At 51.1% G+C, this 21,959-nt stretch overlaps 1 long non-coding RNA gene across 1 annotated transcript in view; it reads right to left on the bottom strand.

Moving 5' to 3' along the window:
• Nucleotides 1–21,671, bottom strand: part of LOC119953742 — a 31,405-nt gene extending 9,734 nt beyond the window's left edge. Inside the window, exons 1-2 of the long non-coding RNA XR_005458088.1 lie at nucleotides 21,416–21,671; nucleotides 11,411–11,514 (exon numbers count right to left, since the gene is read on the bottom strand). This is a non-coding gene — a long non-coding RNA (uncharacterized LOC119953742). The remainder of the gene's footprint in view (nucleotides 1–11,410; nucleotides 11,515–21,415) is intronic.
• Nucleotides 21,672–21,959: the final 288 nt, after the last annotated feature.

Raw genomic sequence — 21,959 nt, 5'->3', positions numbered from 1 at the left:
TCACCAGCTGCAGAAGTGGTGAGAAGCTGCGGAAGTGGCATTTTGGGGGGGGGGGGTGTTCCGGCATTTGGGGGGGGGGGTTTGGGGGCAGCGGCATTTGGGGGGGGGGGTTCCGGCATTTGGGGGGGGGGTTCCGGCATTTGGGGGGGGGGGGTTCCGGCATTTGGGGGGGGGGGGTTCCGGCATTTGGGGGGGGGTGTTCCGGCATTGGGGGGGGGGGTTCCGGCATTTGGGGGGGGTGTGTTCCGGCATTTGGAGGGGGGGGGGGTTTGGGGGCAGCGGCATTTGGGGGGGGGGGGTTCCGGCATTTGGGGGGGGGGGGGTTCCGGCATTTGGTGGGGGGGGGTTCCGGCATTTGGGGGGGGGGGTTTCCGGCATTTGGGGGGGGGGGGGTGCTGGCATTTGGGGGGGGGGGGGTTCCGGCATTTGGGGGGGGGGGTTCCGGCAGTTTGGGGGGGGGGGTGTTTTCCGGCATTTGGGGGGGGGGGTTGTTCCCGGCATTTGGGGGGGGGGTGTGTCCGGCATTTTTTGGTTGGGGGGGGGAGATGTCCGGCATTTGGGGGGGGGTTTTGGGGGCAAGCGGCGGGCAGAGAGGGTTGGGGGCGACGGATGCCCGGGGCCAACGCACTGTCGCCCCCCCGTCTGTACGCCGCTGCCCCCTACCCCAACCCCCCCCTCACCACCCCCTACCTCCCTCCCCACCACCCCTACCTCCCTCCCCAGCCACCCCTACCTCCCTCCCCACCACTCCTACCGCCTCCCCACCACCCCCTACCCTCCCTCCCCACCACCCCTACCTCCCTCCCCACCACCCCCTACCTCCCTCCCCACCACACCTACCCCCCTCCAACGCCGCCCCCCCCATCTCTCGCAACGCCGCAACCCCCCCCCCTCAACGCCGGGTCCCCCCCCCCCCTCAACGCCGGTACCCACACCCCCGTCCCCCTCCCTCTGAAGGCCGGTACCCACACCCCCCCCTCCTCTCTCCTCCTCCCCCCCCTCTCCTCCTCCCCCCCTTCCTTACTCCCCCCCCTTCCTTCCTCCCCCCCCCCTTCCTTCCTCCCCCCCATTCTTTCCTCCCCCCCTTCCTTCCTCCCCCCCTTTCCTTCCTCCCCCCCCCCTTCCTTTCTCCCCCCCCCCTCCTTCCTCCGTTAGTGGGGGGGGGGGGGGTGCGGCGTTGGAGGGGGGTAGGGGTGGTGAAGGGGGTAGGGGTGGTGAGGGGGGGTTGGGGTAGGGGCAGCGGCGTGCAGAGAGGGGGGCGACTGATGCCCGGGGCCAACGCACCGTCGCCCCCCCTCTGCACGCAGCTGCCCCTACCCCAACCCCCTCCCCCTCCCCTCACCACCCCTACCCCCTTCACCACCCCTACCCCACTCCAACACCACACCCCCCCCACCCCCCACCCCCCACTAACGCCGCACCCCCCCCCACTAACGGAGGAAGGAAGGGGGGGAGGAGGAAGTAAGGGGGGGGGGAGGAGGAGAGAGGGGGGGTGGTGTGTGGGTACCGGCCTTCAGAGGGAGGGGGACGGGGTGTGGGTACCGGCGTTGAGGGGGGGGGTTGCGGTGATGAGGGGGGGTTGCGGGATTGAGGGTGGGGGGTTGCGGCGTTGCGAGAGATGGGGGGCGGCGTTGGAGAGGGGTAGGGGTGGTGGGGAGGGGGGTGGGGCGTTGGAGGGAGGCGGGGTGGTGAGGGGGGGTGGTGGTTGGGGTAGGGGGCAGCGGCGTACAGAGGGGGGGGCGACGGTGCGTTGGCCCAGGGCATCCGTAGCCCCCCTCTCTGCCCGCCGCTGCCCCCAAACCCCCACCCCCCCCGATGCCCCCCCCCCCCGATGCCGCAACCCCCCCCGGATGCCGCAACCCCCCCGATGCCGCAACCCCCCCCGGATGCCGCAACCCACCCCCCGATGCCCCCCCCGATGCCGCAAACCCCCGATGCCGCAACCCACCCCCCGATGCCGCAACCCCCCCCGATGCCGCAACCCACACCCCGATGCCGCAACCCCCCCGATGCTGCAACCCCCCCCCCGATGCCGCAACCCACCCCCCCCATGCCGCAACCCAACCCCCCCCCCCCGATGCCGCAACCCAACCCCCCCCCCCGATGCCGCAACCCACCCGCCGACACTGAACGGCGTCAACCATCATCAATGGTTGACGCCGTTTTAAAGCAACTTTGATTTGCGCCGACGTGACCCGTGGCCACGTCGGCGGGACTTCGGCCCATCCGGGCCGGAGATTTGAGGTAAGTGAAAAAAAATTGAAATCCCGCCGGCGCCAGCTGTTTTCAGAGGCTGCCGGCGGGATTTGCACAACACCGGTTTTTGGCCGGTGGGAGATTTCAAAACCCTGCGGGGGCAGAAATAACGCCGCTGCCCGCCGATTCTCCGACCCTGCGTGGGGTTGGAGAATCCCGCCCCTGGTCGCCTCACGCAACATTCTGGCCTATGCCCACGACCGTGCGGCCCACCCCCCCAGTGCATTGTGGACCCTGCCGACGGCCACACCATCATGGACCCCATCAGCGACCCCCCTCAGCCAAACCCACGCCTGCGCCGTGCGGCAGCCAACCAACCCCGGTGGACCCAAATGCTACTTCTGTGGACAGTCAAAACACCCCCGACAGTGCTGCCCGGCGCGGAGAGCCCTCTGCAAGGCCTGTAGCAAGAAGGGACATTTCGCTGCAGTGTGCCAGGCCTGCTCAATCACCGCTATTGTCCCGGCTCCCCCCACGTGTGGCCCGTGGCCCACATCTTGCCTCCCTCAAAACCAATGGGCGCTGCTATCTTGCCTGCCCCAGGACATGTACAGCCCAAGGGCGCCGCCATCGTGCCTCCCCCAGGACACGTGCGGCCCGTGGGTGCCGCCATCTTATCCGCCTCAGGACCCCTGCCTGTCGGGCACCTCATCAGGCCGCTCATCACCTGTAACTGCCGCCGACCAGCTGCGTCTCGCCTCGGTCACGATTGCCAGTCTCGACCGCACAACCTTCAACAAACAGCTTCAACAAAGGTGAAGGTCGACGGGCACAAGATCTCCTGCCTGCTGGACTCCGGGAGCACTGAGAGCTTCATTCACCCCAATATGGTAAGGCGCTGCTCCCTCGCGGTGCGCCCCGCTCACCAAAGAATCTCCCTGGCCTCCGGATCCCACTCCGTGGTGATCCGGGGATACTGCACCGCCACCCTCACCGTCCAGGGCGTGGAGTTCAGCGGCTTCCGCCTCTACGTCCTCCCCAACCTCTGCGCTGCCCTGCCACTCGGCCTTCCAGTGCAACCTTCAGAGCCTAACCCTTAAATTTGGCGGGCCCCTACCATCTCTTACCGTTTGCGGATTCACGACCCTTAAGGTCGACCCGCCTTCCCTTTTTGCAAACCTAACCCCGGATTGCAAACCTGTCACCACCAGGAGCAGACGGTACAGCGCCCAGGACAGGAACTTCATCAGGTCTGAGGTCCTGCGGCTGCTACGGGAAGGTATTATCGAGGCCAGCAACAGCCCCTGGAGAGCCCAAGTGGTAGTGGTGAAACTGGGGAGAAAAACAGGATGGTCGTTGACTACAGCCAGACCATCAATCGGTACATGCAGCCCGATGCGTACCCCCTCCCACGCATATCTGATATGGTCAATCAGATTGCACAGTACCGGGTCTGCTGGACCTGAAATCTGCCGACCACCAGCTCCCCATCTGTAAGGCAAACCGCCAATACACGCCGTTCGAAGCAGACGGCTGCCTTTACCACTTTATTAGGGTTCCCTTCGGCGTCACCAACGGGGTCTCGGTCTTCCAATGGGAGATGGACTGAATGGTTGACCGGTACGGACTGCGGGCCACTTTCCCGTACCTGGACAATGTCACCATCTGCGGCCACGAGCAGCAGGACCACAATGCTAACCTTTCCAAATTTCTCCACACTGCCACTTTCCGCAACCTCACGTATAACAAGGAGAAGTGCGTGTTCAGCACGAACCACTTAGCCATCCTTGGCTATGTGGTCCGGAACGTTGTTCTGTGGCCCGACCCCAATCACATCCGCCCCCTCATGGAACTCCCCCTCCCGCACTGCCCCAAGGCCTTCAAACGATGCCTGGGGTTCTTTTCATATTACTCCCAGTGGGTCCCAAACTATGCAGACAAGGCCCGCCCACTCATTCAATCCACCGTTCTTCCCCTGAGGCTCACCAGGCCTTCAACCGTATCAAGGCCGACATCGCCAAGGCCGCGATTCGCGCGGTTGACGAGACGCTCCCCTTCCAGGTCGAGAGCGATGCATCAGACGTCGTTCTGGCCGCCACCCTCAACCAGGCAGGTAGGCCTGTGGCATTCTTTTCCCGCACCCTCCATGCCTCCGAAATTCGGAACTCCTGCGTCGAAAAGGAGGCCCAAGCCATTGTTGAAGCTCTGCGGCATTGGAGGCATTACCTGGCCGGCAGGAGATTCACTCTCCTCACTGACCCACGGTCGGTTGCCTTCATATTTAATAACACACACCGGGGCAAGATTAAAAACGATAAAATCTTGAGGTAGAGGATCAAGCTCTCCACCTCCAACTACGAGATTTTGTATCGCCCCGGTAAGCTCAACGAGGCCCCCGATGCCCTATCCCGAGGTACATGTGCCAGCGCACAAGTGGACCGACTCCGGACCTTGCCCGACAATCTCTGTCACCCAGGGGTCACCCGTATTTACCACTTTAACAAGGCCTGCAACCTGCCCTACTCCATCGAGGAAGTCAGGGCGATCCCCAGAGACTGCCAGGTCTGCGCGGAGTGCAAACCGCACTTCTACGGGCCAGACCGTGCGCGCCTGGTGAAGGCCCCCCGCCCCTTTCAACGCCTCAGCGTGGACTTCAACGGGCCCCTCCCCTCCACCGACCGAAACACGTACTTCCTCAGTGTGGTCGATGAATATTCCCGATTCCCCTTTGCCGTCCCATGCCCCGACATGACGTCTGCCACCATCATCAAAGCCCTCAACACCATCTTTGCTCTGTTCGGCTTCCCCGCCTACGTCCACAGCGACCGGGGATCCTCATTCATGAGCGATGAGCTGCGCCAGTACCTGCTCAACAGGGGAATTGCCTCGAGCAGGACGACCAGCTACAACCCCAGGGGAAACGGGGAGGTGGAGCGGGAGAATGGGACGGTCTGGAGGGCTGTCCAGCTGACCCTACGATCCAGAAATCGCCCGGCGTCCAGCTGGCAGGAGGTCCTCCCCAACGCACATCACTCCATTCGGTCGCTCCTGTGCACTGCGACTAATGAAACCCCCCATGAACGTCTCTTTGCCTTCCTCAGGAAGTCCACCTCTGGGGTTTCGCTCCCAACATGGCTGGCAGCTCCGGGACCCGTTCTCCTCCGTAGACACGTGTGACTCCACAAGGCGGACCCATTGGTTGAGAGGGTACAGCTACTCCACGCCAACCCGCAGTACGCTTACGTAGCGTACCCCGACGGCTGCCAAGACACAGTCTCCCTCAGGGACCAGGTGCCAGCTGGTTCCCCACACATCCCCCCTCTGCCCCGGCGCCACTCTCCCTTACCCCGGTGCACCTCACCGCAGCTCATGCTCCAGGACAATCCGTCCTCCTCTTGCTCCCACCCGGGGATGAATAGGATTTCTACATGCTCCCGGAGTCATTGAAGACCAAGCCGCCGCCTGAGTCGCCACCAGCACTGTGGCGCTCTCGACAGCAGATCAAGGCACCGGACTGCCTGAATTTGTAATATTTCCCGTGAGTTTAAACACAACTTTTCTGTATATAGTTCTCCACCATTCCCACTGGACTCATTTTTTAACAGGGGGTGAATGTGGTAGTCACCACTGATGTATATACTGTATGTGTTTTATGGTAAGGCCCCTGTACTGCAGGTACGGGATAGATCCCCGCCTGCTGGCTCCACCCAGTAGGCAGAGTTTAAAGATGTGTGCTCCCCGTAGAGCAGCCATTTTGTCAGCTGCTGCAGGAGGCCACACATCTCTGTGTAATAAAGCCTCGATTACATTCTACTCTCGTCTCATTGTAATTGATAGTGCATCATATGTGTAGCGATCCTCTGTCCTACAGGAGGCCAGCATGGCATCGGAGCAACCCACGCCGCTCCAGCTGCCGATATCGGCGCCAAATGGGCGCTGTGGGTCTGCGCGTGCGCACCGCGACCGGCGACAATGTGCGCATGCGCGGTAGCCTCCTTCTCCGTGCCGGCCCCGACGCAATATAGTGTAGGGCTAAGGGGTTGGCGTGGAGCAAAAGAGGCCCCCACAACGAGAAGCCGGCCCGCCGATCGGTGGGCCCCGATCGTGGGCCAGGCCAAGGTGGAGGTCCCCAAGGGTCCTCCCCCCGTCCCCCCACCAGGCCGCCCCAGACAGGATGGATGTGAGCAGCAACGGTGGGACTCGGGCTCTTTTGGGCAGCCACTCGGCCTATCCCGGGCGGAGAATCACCGGGTGGGGCCGCGTAGAGTGGCGCCCGACCGGCGCTGCATCCACCGTGCCGCTCACCGGAGAATTGGCGGACTGGCGTCGGAGCGGTGTTGCGTGATTTGCGCCCGACCCGGCGATTCTCCGACCCGGCGTGGGCTGAGAGAATCCTGCCCAGGGTTCTTGACGTCATGGTTGGGTGCAGAGCATGTAACCTGTTCACTGCTGCCGCCTCTGGTCAGAAGACTGCACAAAGCTTCCTTTCTTTTTCATTTAAATGTCGGTAAATGCTGCCATTATCAAAAAAAATGCCTGCGCGCTTCGCCCACGACCCTGATCACCGACGCCACATAACACATTGCGACACTCCGAACACACGCCTATGCACCTTCACAATTTCATTAGTGAAAACAAAAGATATTTGTTTGGCTGTAGCTAGTTCCCAAAATGTCTCTTTGCCATTGTGTCCCGATTGGTCACACAGACCATGTGGCCCTTACTCTGCTGTGTTGCCCTTAAAGGGACACTCACCACAAAATACTAAGCGGACACCTTAAGCAGATAGAACAAAAGAACAAAGAACAAAGAAAATTACACCACAGGAACAGACCTTTCGGCCCTCCCAGCCTGCGCCGATCCAGATCCTTTATCTCAACCTGTCACCTATTTTCCAAGGATCTACCTCCCTCTGTTCCCCGCCCGTTCATATATCTGTCTAGGTGCATCTTAAATGATGCTATCGTGCCCGCCTCTACCACCTCCGCTGGCAAAGCGTTCCAGGCACCCACCATCCTCTGCGTAAAAAACTTTCCACGCACATCTCCCTTAAACTTTCACCCTCTCACCTTGAAATCGTGACCCCTTGTAATCGACACACCCACTCTTGGAAAAAGCTTGTTGCTATCCACCCTGTCCATACCTCTCATAATTTTGTAGACGTCAATCAGGTCCCCCCTCAACCTCCGTCTTTCCAATTAAAACAATCCTAATCTACTCAACCTTTCTTCATAGCTAGCACCCTCCATACCAGGCAACATCCTGGTGAACCTCCTCTGCACCATCTCTAAAGCATCCACATCCTTCTGGTAATGTGGTGACCAGAACTGCACGCAGTATTCCAAATGTGGCCTAACCAAAGTCCTATACAACTGTAACATGACCTGCCGACTCTTGTACTCAATACCCCGTCCGATGAAGGCAAGCATGCTGTATACCTTCTTGACCACTCTATCGACCTGCATTGCCACCTTCAGGGTACAATGGACCTGAACTCCCAGATCTGTCAGTGCATCAATTTTCCCCAGGATTCTTCCATTCACCGTATAGTCTGCTCTTGAATTGGATCTTCCAAAATGCATCACCTCGCATTTGCCTGGATTGAACTCCATCTGCCATTTCTCTGCCCAACTCTCCAATCTATCTATATTTTGCTGTATTCTCTGACAGTCCCCCTCGCTATCTGCAACTCCACCAATTTGAGTATCATCTGCAAACTTGCTAATTAGCCCACCTATACCTTTGTCCAGATCATTTATGTATATCATAAACAACAGTGGTCCGAGCACGGATCCCTGTGGAACACCACTAGTCACCTTTCTCCATTTTGAGACACTCCCTTCCACCACTACTCTCTGTCTCCTGTTGCCCAGCCAGTTCTTTATCCATCAAGCTAGTACACCCTGAACCCCATGCGACTTTGCTTTTTCCATCAACCTGCCATGGGAAACTTTATCAAATGCCTTACTGAAGTCCATGTATATGACATCTACAGCCCTTCCCTCATCAATTAACTTTGTCACTTCCTCAAAGAATTCTATTAGGTTTGTAAGACATGACCTTCCCTGCACAAAACCATGCTGCCTATCACTGATAAGTCTTTTTCTTCCAAATGTGAATAGACCCTATCCCTCAATATCTTCTCCAACAGTTTGCCGACAACTGACGTCAAGCTCACTGGTCTATAATTCCCTGGATTATCCCTGCTACCCTTCTTAAACAAAGGGACAACATTAGCAATTCTCCAGTCCTCCTGGACCTCACCCATGCTCAAGGATGCTGCAAAGATATCTGTTAAGGCCCCAGCTATTTCATCCCTCGCTTCCCTCAGTAACCTGGGATAGATCCCATCCGGATCTGGGGACTTGTCCACCTTAATGCCTTTTAGAATACCCAAAACGTCCCCCTTCCTTATGCTGGCTTGACCTAGAGTATTTAAACATCCATCCATAACCTCAACAAATGTCATGTCCCTCTCCTTGGTGAATACCGATGCAAAGTACTCATTAAAAATCTCACCCATTTCCTCTGACTCCAAGCATAAATTCCCTCTTTTGTCTTTGAGTGGGCCAATCCTTTCTCTAGTTACCCTCTTGCTCCTTATAAATGAATAAAAGGCTTTGCGATTTTCCTCAACCCTGTTAGCCAAAGATATTTCATGACCCCTTTTAGCCCTCTTAATTGCGTGTTTGAGATTTGGCCTACATTCCCGATATTCCTCCAAAGCTTCATCAGTTTTAAGTCACCTAGGTCTTATGTGTGCTATCTTTTTCATCTTAGCTAGTCTCACAATTCCACCCATGATCCATGGTTCCCTAATCTTGCCATTTCTATCCCTTATTTTCACAGGGACATGTCTGTCCTGTACTCTAATCAACCTTTCCTTAAAAGACTCCCACATTTCAAATGTGGATTTACCCTTAAACAGCTGCTCCCAATCCACATTCCCTAGCTACTGCCGAATTTTGTTATACTTGGCCTTTCCCCAATTTAGCACTCTTCCTTTAGGACCACTCTCGTCTTTGTCCATGAGTATACTAAAACTTACAAAATTGTGATCGCTATTCCCAAAGTAATCACCGCCTAAAAATTCAATCACCTGGCCGGGATCATTCCCCAATGCCAGGTCCAGTATGGCCCCTTCCCGAGTTGGGCTATTTGCATACTGCTCTAAAAAACTCTCCTGGATGCTCTTTACAAATTCTGCCCCATCTACGCCTCCAACACTACATGAGTCCCATTCAATGTTGGGGAAGTTAAAATCTCCCATCACGACCACCCTATTGCTCCTACATTTTTCTATAATCTGTCTACATATTTGTACCTCTACTGCACGCTCGCTTTTGGGAGGCATGTAGTAAAGTCCCAACAATGTTACTGCACCCTTCCTATTTCTTAGCTCAACCCATATTGCCTCAGTGCTCGAATCCTCTATAGTGCCCTCCTTAATCACAGCTGTGATATCATCTCTGACTAGTAATGCAACTCCTCCACCCCATTTACCTCCCTCTCTATCCCTCCTGAAGCATCTATACACTGGGATATTTAGTTGCCAATCTTGCCCTTTCCTCAACCAAGTCTCAGTAATACCAATAACATCACATTCCCAGGTACTAATCCAAGCCCTAAGTTCATCTGCCTTACCTGTTACACTTCTCGCGTTAAAACAAATGCACCTCAGACCACCTGTCCCTTTGCTTTAAATCATCTCTTCGCTGTCTACTCTTCCCCTTAGTCACAATGAGTTTATTATCTCGTACCTTACTGGCTTTAGTTGCTGCCTCTTTACTGACCTCTAACTTCCTAATCTGGTTCCCATCCCCCTGCCACATTAGTTTAAAACCTCCCCAACAGTGTTAGTAAAAGCACCCCTTGGACATTGGTTCCAGTCCTGCCCAGGTGTAGACCATCCGATTTGTAATTGTCAGCTTTGACAAAGAGTCATCGGACTCAAAACGTTAGCTCTTTTCTCTCCCTACAGATGCTGCCAGACTTGCTGAGATTTTCCAGCATTTTCCCATTTGTTGTAATGGGCCCACCGCCTCAGAACCAATTCCAATGTCCCATAAATCTGATCCCCTCCGTCTGCACCATCTCTCAAGCCAAGTATTCATATTGACTATTCTTGAATTTCTACTCTGACTGTCTCGTGGCACTGGTAGCAATCCTGAGATTACTACCTTTGAGGTCCTACTTTTTAATTTATCTCCAAACTCCCTAAATTCTGATTGTAGGACCTCATCCCGTTTTTTGACCTGTATGCACCACGACAACTGGCTGTTTTTCCCTTCCCTTCAATATGTCCTGCCGCCGATCTGAGACATCCCTGACCCATGCACCCGGGAGGCAACATACCATTCGGGAGTCTCGTTTTCGACCACAGAAACACCTGTCTACTCCCCTTACGATTGAATCCCCTATGACTATAGCCCTGCCAGTCTTTTTCCTGCCCTTCTGTGCAGCAGAGCCAGCCACGGTGCCATGAGCCTGGCTACTACTGCCTTCCCCTGCTGAGTCATCTCCCCCAACAATATCCAAAACGGTATACCTGTTTTGGAGGGAGATGACCTCAGGGGACACCTGCACTGCCTTCCTGCTCTTTCACTGCCTTTTGTTCACCCATTCCCTTTCTCCCTCACCAATCCTAATCTGCGGTGTGACCAACTCACTGAACGTTCTATCCACGACCTCCTCAGCATCGCGGATGCTCCAAAGTGAGTCCATCCGCAGCTCCAGAGCCATCATGCGGTCTAACAGGAGCTGCAGCTGGATACACTTCCCGCACATGAAGGAGTCAGGGGCATTGGCCGCATCCCTGAACTCCCACATTGAGCACGAGGAGCATAACACGGGTCTGGGATCTCCTGCCATTTTTACACTTTACCTTAACTGAATACAAATATAATATCAAATAATGAATAAGTGAAAGGAATAAAGATTTTACTTACCAATCACAATACTCACCAACACACGAAGAGTTAAATTTCTCCCAGCTGCTGCTAATTGGAGCACTTTCCTTACCAGCCAATCAGGTCACTGCTTTGCTGTGATGTCACTCTTCAAATTTATCCCCAAAGACCCTGTGGCCGCTGTTTAAGCAGCGAAGCAGCTGGTTTAAATACTCATCGCTAGACTCTGTAGCTCCGCCCACTCCAACAGCTGAATTTCCGCTGAAAAGACTTGAATCCGCGAAGCAGCTGGTTTAAATACTCACTGCTCGACTCTGTAGCTCCGCCCACTCCAACAGCTGAATTCTCTGCCTTCTCTCCATTCCACACATTTATAATTGATTATGGATGCACTTATTCATTGGTTTGGCTAAACGGAGACAAAAATGTTGACTTATGGAGAAATTAAGAAGTCAACTTACAGCCACCAGTATTAAATAATAAGTAAATAAATCGCCCAATTCTTCCACAAATACAATGATTTAAAGTGCTAAATGTTTGTGTTGGGAAATCGCCACAGGGGCTCTGCAACTCTGGTGTCCACCACCACAACTCCCCCACTCCCCACCCAGCTCCCTGTAAATTTGTGAAAGAACCACAGACACCCAGGTCAACACAATAAATATTGCTGATTTTGCCTTGTATCCATGGCAAATAGAGCAAAAAAAAACCATGTGGGGATTTACCCTTCTGTGAGGAGCAGCTGTAAGCAAAGGGTTCCAGTTAGGATGTTGCACTGAACGGGGTGCGATTTGTTAGAGTGTTTCAGGAAGAAAGATCTGCAATCGAACAGTGCCTTTCATGACTTCAAGATGTGCCCAATCATTCTAAAGCCAAAAAAGCACTTTTGCAGTTTAGTCACTGCTGGATTGTAAAAAAAAGTGGCAGTCATTTTGTGCACAGCAAGGTCCCACAATCATCAAAGTGATAAGGACCATGTAAGCTGTTTTTTAAGTGGTGTTGTTTGAGGGATAATATTAGTGGTACTAATTCCACATCTGGTGTCCTGGCATACAGTGCGAGAACATACCAGAAATTAGACAACTTGGACTAGTTTGTGTTAGCGTACACTGGGTTAAGAATTCCATTCCGTTCTCCTGCCGCATGTTGGGAGTATATATGATGAAATTGCACACTCCCAGCCCATAATTCTCTGCCAATTAATTTAATGAATAAACAATCATGTAGTTGGGGCTTCAGAATTTGCAATGTGTCGCCCAGTGTGTGCCAAGAAAACAGAAGTGGAATTTTTATCCTTAAATATCCTTGACTAGTCCTAATCCCTTGTGCATACCCTTCTCAATTTGCTCATTCTGTTTTCCTTCAACTACCTATTCAACATAATATTAACTGTTAACAAGGGTCGACTTAATCACCAGTTGTCCCACAGTCTCAGAGCTCTGTAGGCTAAAAATTGTTCTTGTCCTGTTTTCGGGTGAGAGGGGACAGTCACCATTCGCAAATGGCGGCACCGTGGCACAGTGGTTAACACTGTTGCCTCACAGCGGCAAGGACCTGGGTTTTATTCCAACCTTGTGTCACTGCCTGTGTGGAGTTTGCGTGTTCACCCTGTGTCTGCGTGGGTTTCCTCTGGGTGCTCCAGTTTCCTCCTACAGTATAAAGATGTGTAGGTTAGATGGATTGGCCATGATCAATTGCTCCTTAATGTTCAAAGGTTAGGTGGGGTTCCAGGGATAGGGCAGAGGAGTGGACCTAGGTTAGGGTGCTCTGTCGGAGGGTCAGGGCAGACTGCATGGGCCGAATGTCCTTCTTCTGCATTGTAGGGATTCTATGATTCTAAATAGTTTATACATAGTTCTCTTAAATCAGTCAGCATGGAAACTTTGTGTTGCTTTTGTAATTTTCTGACAGTGGTTTTCAGGCGTGCCTGTGACCCATACTGCTGCCTGGTTGGATGTTCACTAAGGGACCCAGCAACCTGGGCATGGCCAGAATGTGCTCCAACACATTCTTACATCTCTTAAGGCCATCTGCCTCTCTTAAGGGGGAGCTGCACTCACTACCTGCTGCTGACTGCCTGTAAGGTGAGTGACGCCAAATGGAGCAACAGCCAAGAGTGAGGATTTCCTGGTTCTTCAAACATTGCCAAGGACTCCTTGGAGCACAAACAAAGGATATAGGTGCAGGAGTAGGCCCTATGGCCCATTGAGCCTGCTTTGCCATGCAATATTATCATTGTTGACCTTGGACTTCAATTCCACTTTCCCTGCCATTGCCTATGCCCCTTGAATCTCTAAGAGACCAAACACTTTCTGTCTCAGCCTTGAATACAATCGACAAAGGAGCATCCACAATGCCCAGGAAAATTCATAACCCTTTCAGTGAAGACATTTCTCTTCATCTCAGTCCTAAACGATCTACCCCATATCCTGAAAACTATGCCCTTGTTTTTTAGATTGCCCAGTCATTTGAAATAACCTCTCATAGAATCATAGAATCACTACAGTGCAGAAGGGGGCCATTCGGCCCAAAGAGTCTGCAGCGACCATCTGAAAGAGCACCCTACCTAGACTCATGCCCCACCCCATCCCAGTAACCCCACCTAACCTTTTTTTTTCTTTTTTTATAAATTTATAGAGTACCCAATAATTTTTTCCAATTAAGGGGCAATTTAGCGTGGCCAATCCACCTATTCTGCACATTTTTGGGTTGTGGGGGCGAAACCCACGCAGACACGGGGAGAATGTGCAAACTCCACACGGACAGTGACCCAGAGCCGGGATCGAACCTGGGACCTCAGCGCCGTGAGGCAGCTGTGCTAACCACTAGGCCACCGTGCTGCCCCCACCTAACCTTTTAGACACTAAGAGAAAATTTAACATGGCCAATCCACCCAACCTGCACAACTTTGTACTGTGGGCGGAAACTGGAGCAGCTGGGCACGGGGAGAATGTACAAACTCCACAAAGAGAGTCACCCAAGGACAGAGTTCAACCCGGGCCCCTGGCACTGTGAGGCAGCAGTGCTAACCACTGTGCCCCTGCCTCGCCTATTGTGTCACCATGCCACCCATGGCACTTGTTCTCCTCTCAGTGTCTCTCCTATCAAGGCCATTCAGAATGACAGTTTCAATGAGATCACCTCTCATTCTTCAAAACCCCAGAAAGCATAGAACCTGTTTTCTCAGCCTCTCATCAAAGGCCAACCCTTGCATCCCAGAGACTAATCTAGTGAACCTTTGTTGTACTGCCTCCAATGCATGTATATCCTTCCTTAACTTTGGAGATCAAAGTTGTACACGGTATAGTGGTGTCGTCTCACAAAAGCCCTGTACAATTTTGGGAAGACTTCTTTATTCCTGTATTGCTCTTGCAATGGAGGCCAGTGGACTATTTACTTTCCTACTTGCCTGCTGTACCTGCATGCTAACTTTCTGCCTTCTATGTACAAGCACACCCAAGTCTCTCTGAGCACCACCATTTGCATGTTTCATGCCCTTTAAAGAAATACTGCTTTTCTATTCTTACTACCAAAGTGAATAGCCTCACACTTTTCCACAATGTATTCCATCTGCCACCATGTTGCCCACACAATTAACCTGTCTACGTCTCTTTGCAGCCCTTCTGTGTTCTCCTCACAGCTTACATTCCCACCGAACTTTGTAATGTCAGCAAATGTAGATACATTACTCTCTGACTCTTCATTAAAGTCATTAATATAGATTGTGGGCAGGGTGAATTCAGAAGGGAGAATCCCAGCCTGTACCAGCTGAGACCTCAGCTCTCATCCTTGTCGCACTCCACTAGTCATAGCCTGTCAACTTGAAAATGTCCCATCTTTCATTATTCCCTGCTTCATGTCCATTAAGCAATCCTCCACCCATGTTAATATATTATCCCCAACTCCTTGAGCCCTTATCGTGTGTACTACCATTTTCTGAGGCACATTATCGAATGCTATTTGGAAATCCAAATGCAAGAGGACTTTAAAATAAAGAATGGGGGCAAGAGATTGAGTGTGGGACAATGTGATAAAATAAAGAGAGAAGATAAGGCAAGAGAACAATAAGGAAAATGATTATCAGAGCATGGCAGGCAAGGACAGGGCATTCAAACTTAAGAGTGAGCCAGTGCGAAAAGCTAGAGGTTACGAAAATAGTAAGAGGACAGGACTAAAGGCTCTGGGCGGAATTCTCTGCAAGGCCCGACGCCGTCGTGAAACCTGGAGAGGTTCACGACGGCGTTGGAAGCCTCTCCCGGCCCCCTATTCTCCCCTACCCAGGGGGGTATAGGTGGGCCGTACCGGGAAACTCGACGGCCGGGCCTTGTCCCTGGCTTCAAGGTCCGGCGCGCCAAGAATGACGCCGCGGCGGAGCCTAATGATGTCGGGCGCGCATGCGCGGGTTGGACAGCTCAAACCCGTGCATGGGCGGTTGCCGTCTTTCCCCTCAGCCGCCCCGCTTGATCTTGCGGGGCGACGGAGGGGAAAGAGTGCATCCCCTTGAGACGCCGGCCCGACGATCGGTGGGCACCGATCGCGGGCCAGTCCCCTCCCGAGCACGGTCGTGGCGCTCGATCCCCGATCTGCCCCCCCACTAGGCCCCACACTTACCTGGCGCGCCATGTTCACGACGGCAGCGACCAGGTGTGGTTGCCGCCGTCGTGAACAGGTCGGGAACGGCAGGCCGCTCGACCCATCCGGGTCGGAGAATCGCGTGCCGCCGTAAAAAACGGCGGCCCGTGTTTCTCCGAGCAGTGTGTCGGAAAACCGGACACGCCATTTTGGGGGGGGTGGGAGAATAGCGGGAGGTGCGGGAGCGAACTTCCCGCTATTCTCCCACCCATCGTGGTTGCGGAGAATTGCGGCCTCTATATATAGATGCCCATGGCATTCATAACAAAATGGATGCATTGTGAACACAATTATGTCTGATCTGATAGCCATTACCGAGGCATGGCTGCAAAATGCCAATGGCTGGGACCTGAATATTCAAGCATAAATGAAGAAAGGAAGCTAGAAAAAGGTGTAGGTCTGTTAATTAACAATGGCATTAGGACATGAGAGAGAGGGATAATCTTCAATCTAAAGATCAATATGTAGTAACATTTTGGGTCGAGATAAGAAATCATAGACTTCAGAAATGATTTGAGGGAGTAGTTTATTGGCCAGCTGACAGTAACCTCATTATAGGTTGGAGTATATAAGAAAAAATAATGGGGGCTTGTGACAAAGATATGGTGATAATCATTGGTGATTTGAATCTGCATATAGACTGAACAAATCAGATTAGCAAAGGTAGCTTGGATGATGAGTTCATGGAGCGTTTTGGTTATGTTTTCTTAGAACAGCACGTGCTGGAGCCAGCAAAGAGTAGGCTATTCTAGGCCTGATTAATTAATGACTTCATACTAAAGAAGCACCTCGGTAGTAGTGATCATAACGTGATTGACCTTCGCATTCAGTTTGAGGGGGAGAAGAGAATCGATCCAAGACCAGTTTTAAACATAAATAAAATCAAATTATTAGTGTATGGAGACAGACTGACAGAAGTGAATTGGGGAATTAGGTAAAGGGGTAGGTAAGTAGAGATAAAGTGGCAGACATTTAAGGAGACATTTCCTAACACTCAGCAAAGATATATTGAAATGAAATGAAAATGAAAATCACTTATTGTCACAAGTAGGCTTCAAATGAAGTTACTGTGAAAAGCTCCTAGTTGCCACATTCAGGCGCCTGTTCGGGGAGGCTGGTACGGGAATTGAACCGTGCTGCTGGCCTACCTCGGTCTGCTTTGAAAAGCCAGCAATTTAGCCCAGTGTGCTAAACCAGCATATTCCAGTGAGAAAGGAAAGCTCTCGGGGAAGGATGCACCAGGTGTGGTTAACTAAGGAAAGTAAAGATAGTGTCAAATTGAAAGAAAAAGTGTACAATTCTGTGAAGACATGGGGAATGTCAAAGGATTGGACAGAATATAAAAAGCAGCAATGAATTACTCAAAAAATAATCAGGAGTGTGAATTTAGAATATGAGAGAAATCTAGCTAGAAATATGAAAACATTATAAACAATATTAAATTCTACAGGTATTTAAAAAGGAAAAGAGTAAGTAAAGCAGGTATTAGTCCTCCAGAGCAGTGTTTTTCAAAACTTTTGTCAACCGGCTGACATTGTGACCCACGTCGGCCGACCTTCGTGACCTATGCCATGTTCGCTTCTCTTCAATACGAATGGGGACCCTGCTTGGCCCTCATGCTCTCATTCTGATCAAGTTCACAGGAGGAGAGGACAATGCGCATATCAGGTGCCGACTTCAGCCAGTTTCTTTGTGCCTTCTTGATCTTTGGGGGCACAGAAAATCCAACCTTGCACATGTAGGTCATCGGGAAGGGCAATAGCAGAAAAAATGCCTGTTTTACTCAGCACTGGATACTCCTGGGAGATGCTACTCCAGAACACTGAGAGCCTCATTGGCTTTTGGCATGTTTTTAATTTGCTGTCATAGGCAGGGTACAGCAGTGCAGTCTTTTCATTTGGAGTCAGCTGTAAGTTAATAACTGAATCTGGGGTCTCAATCTCAAAAGGAATTTTTCACCCACCACATCTCTTTCAGAATCTGAAACTTCACCTCTCATTTGCCAGTACTGCTCTGCAAATAACTTACGTGGACTTTGCATCCTTATTTGCATTGGCACAATTCGCAAAGCCATACCTCAAAATCATTTTTAGGCTGGTAACCAGAGAACCTGGAGCTCTGTACAGAGCTAACACTAGCACTGCTCTGTCCTGCCCTGGACTCTCCTGCGCAGCTCCCCCAAGCAGACTCAGATGTGAGATTCTGGCAACCTATTTTTGTCTCTTTCTTGTAAGAAAATAATTAATCCTCACAGTCCTTATTACTGCTTGCCAGCAGCTAGAAAATTGAAGAAGCTCTCCTATGTGAAAAGCACATACATACAGGACGCTTGACGCCATGTGTATGTGCAGGGCACATGACCTGCTCAATGCTGCGGCTTCTGGCCAGAAGACTGCATGCAGCCTCCTTTCCTTCTCATTTCTAATATTGCCTTGATTCTGAAAAGATCCCATCAGATTGGAAAATAGCTAATATAAACTCTCTATTCTAGAAAGGAGGGAGTCAGGAAGCATGAAACTTCAGGAAAATTGTTGGAAGTCATCATTTAGGGAATTGTAGCTGGGCAGTTAGAACATTTCAATACAATCGTACAATCGGGCAGAGTCAACATGGTTTTGTGAAAGGGAAATCTTGTTTGACTAATTTATTATAGTTCTTTGAGGCAGTAATAAGCAACTTGGATAAAGGGGAAACTGTGGATGTGGTGTACTTACATTTCCAGAAGGTATTTGACAAGTTCCACCTCAAAGTTTACAACAAAAAATAAGAGATTTAGGTGCAGGGAGTAAAATAGTAACATGGCTAGAGGAGTTGGTAGTTAACAGGAAACAGAGTCGGCATAAATGGATCATTTTTGGGTTGACAAGATGTAATGATTGGAGTGCCACAAGGATCAATGCTGGGGCCTCAACCATTTACAATTCATCAATGATTTGGATGAAGGGCCTACATTCCTAAAGCAACAAATTTAATTCAAAAGGTTTTGCTGCATCAACACACTAAACTCTGAAGTGATCACATGTGCTAGATGCTGCTCCTGAAGTTATTGTTTCCGTGTGGAAGAATACGGAGAGCAAGATCCAGCCAGCCAAAGGCTTTCCCATCCATGTGGCAGGTGGTGGGAACAAACAGGAGACTAAGTCAGATCTTTGAAGTATTGAGTGAGTGTCATCGAGCTGGAGGAGACTGGTGGACCAGGGCCATGGAAGGATTTGAAAATGAGGCTGACAATATTAGCACTGGGAACCAGAGGGCCAGTGTAGGTTGGTAAAGACAGGAGTGATGAGTGTGTGGGAAAAAATACATGCAGTGAAATTTTGAACAGGTTGGGGTTTTCCAAAGGGTAGAGGACAGGAGGTCATGAAGTGTATTAGAGTAGTCAAAGGTGGAGGCCACACTTGGAATATAGTGTTCAATTCTGGTCATCACAGTACCAGAAGGTTTAAGGTGTGAGGGGCAAAGTTTAGAAGAGATGTGCGAGGGCAGTTTCTTACACAGAGGGTAGTGGGTGCCTATAACACGCTGCCAGAGGAGGTGGTGGAAGCAGGTATGATAGTGATGTTTAAGGGGTGTTTTGACAAATACATGAATAGGATGGGAATAGAGGGATTCAGATCCCTGAAGTGAAGGTTAGGTGGGAAGCTAGGTCGACGCAGGTTTGGTGGGCCGAAGGGCTTAAACCTGTGCTGTACCTTTCTTTGTTCTTTGTTTTAATATATAAATTTAGAGTACCCAATTCATTTTTTCCAATTAAGGGGCAATTTAATGTGGCCAATCCATCTACCATGCACATATTTGGATTGTGGGGGCGAAACCCACGCAAACACAGGGAGAATGTGCAAACTCCACACGGACAGTGACCCAGAGCCAGGATTGGGCCTGGGACCCCGGCGCCGTGAGGCAGCAGTGCAATCCACTGTTCGTGTGTATCATGCTGCCTTTGTTCTTTGTTCTTTCACTTAACAGGTCAGATTTGTAAGAATTCTGAATATCAAGGGGAACAACAATTTGTACTGCATGAGAAGAGGATGCTGATTGAAAATGAAAAAATGAAAATTGCCTATTGTCACAAGTAGGCTTCAAATGAAGTTACTGTGGAAAGCCCATAGTCGCCACATTCCAGCGATTCCGCCGCCTGTTCAGGGAGGCTGGTACGGGAATTGAACCATGCTGCTGGCCTGGTTGGCTTTCAAAGCCAGCGATTTAGCTGTGTGCTAAACCAGCCCCTGGTTGGCAAGTGGACTTCATTTACCAACAATCAGCACCGTCTTCTCATGCAGTATGAATTGTTGTTCCCTTTGAGAGTTGATATTCTTGCAAATCAGTCCTGATGAATGAAAGATGGAAAACTTCAACAGCACGCCTTTTTTCCCAGCGATAATCAAGTTCTGTATTATCAAGGAACTGCTGGCAGTTTGTTAAACATAAGGTATCTTCCACTCACTGCACTACTTGTGTCAGTTTGTGGCTCTCGCCTCAGTCAGCAGCTTGTGGATTTAAGATCCATTCCAGAGGCTTGAGCACTAAAAACTCGGCTGACTTATCCCAGTGCTGTAATGATTGAGTGCTGCACTGTCAGAGGTGTTCTGCGGGATTCTCCGTCGGCGGGATCCTCTGCTTCGCTGGTAGGGCACCCACACCCACTGGCTTCCCGATGGCGTGCGGTGGCCACAAAAGGAAACCTCATTGGCCGGCTGCCGGAACACAGAATCCCACTGGCGGAGGGACGCGTTGTGCTGGAAAATGGGGCGGAGAATCTCACCCGTTGTCTTTCAGATGAGACATCTATGCATTCACCTTTCTCAGGTGGATGTAAATGATCCTATGGCACCTCGGAGAAGAGCAGGAGAGCTATCCTGAAAGACTGTGAGTTCAAGTCCCACTCTAGACCTTGCGTTTTGAATGGGATGACAAATAAGATGGATGTAAAGTGCCATGGTAGTATTTTGAAGAAGAGCAGTGTGGTATCCTGGTCGACATTTATCCCTCAACAGATTATCTTGTTGTGATCACATTGCTGTTAGTGGGGCATTATTGTGTACAAACTGGCTGCGTGGTTCTCTACAACCCGGTATTACATTGTAACAAAGTGCGTTGGGCTGTCCTGATTCACAAAAGGTGCTATATAAATGCAAATCCTTTTCTCTATTCTATGTCCCAGTTTCCCCATTGTTCCACATATTTTTCCTTTGCCTGTTTCAGAACACTTTCTTCATATTCCTGATCTACACACTGCTCCAATGCCAAATCCTGAAATCACATAATGAATTCTCCTGATTGACTTGAGCCCCATTGCAGGTGGAAACAATTTTCGGAGAGGTGCTAAAACAACATAAACACATAAAGGCACCAAACCGCACACATTCCTCATCAGCATTGCTTAATTTGAGAGCGCGATTGAAATGAATAGCGAGAGAAATTTTAATCCTCCTTCACAGCTGAAACTCTTGCACCAGGCTCAGTAAACTACCAGAACGAAGTTCCCATGTCAGGTCTCTGGTTTTGTTTGGTAAGGCGGCCGGCGACAAGGGATATGACTGGAGCTCAATTTCTCAATGAGTGGAGAAATCTACTGACTGTTTCCGTGCATGAAACACTTTGGCTTGGATCTTTCGATCAGGGTCTGGGACCCCAATTCCAACCTAAATCAGATGACAATAAAAGAAATGCATACTTACCCTCCTCCGATATTTCAAGACTCTCTTCTGGTTGGAGGATCCGTCGCATCTGACCCAGGGCAGCAAACCTCGACGGGAGCAGCACAGACAATCTGCGCAGAAACCATTCCCCCTGTTTATGCCACTAGCTGTGTGTTCCAATAAGTCACGAGTTTAAATGTCCCAAAGCTTCTTTGAAAACAGCTGCAAACAGAAGATAAGACTTTAAGAGGTTAGTGCATGTGAAGTAAATGTGCAAGGGGACAGGGTGGGTAAGTGTAAGGGTTCCTCCTGTTGATTCCCTTATTTCCCCTTTTATTTTTGCTGTTATTATTTTGATCCATGGTTGCTAAATGGACATATACCTTCAAGTCGAGCAGGGGAAGCAGGGAATTCAAAGGTTACAGTAGATGACACTCTTCTAGCTTTGGACAGAGAAACTCAGACTTCTCACCACCGGAGAGATGGGGTAGGTCTCGGTTCGATTGGTTGGCTGGTGGCCAATGAATTAGCCAAAAGGCTGTATTCTGTCCGGTAACAGATGGTGATTGGATCCTGTCTGAGT

The sequence above is a fragment of the Scyliorhinus canicula genome, chromosome 18, assembly GCF_902713615.1.
Source record: "Scyliorhinus canicula chromosome 18, sScyCan1.1, whole genome shotgun sequence".
Lineage (NCBI taxonomy): Eukaryota > Metazoa > Chordata > Chondrichthyes > Carcharhiniformes > Scyliorhinidae > Scyliorhinus > Scyliorhinus canicula.
Note: the sequence above shows the minus strand (reverse complement) of the source record. Positions and strands in the feature narration are given on the sequence as shown.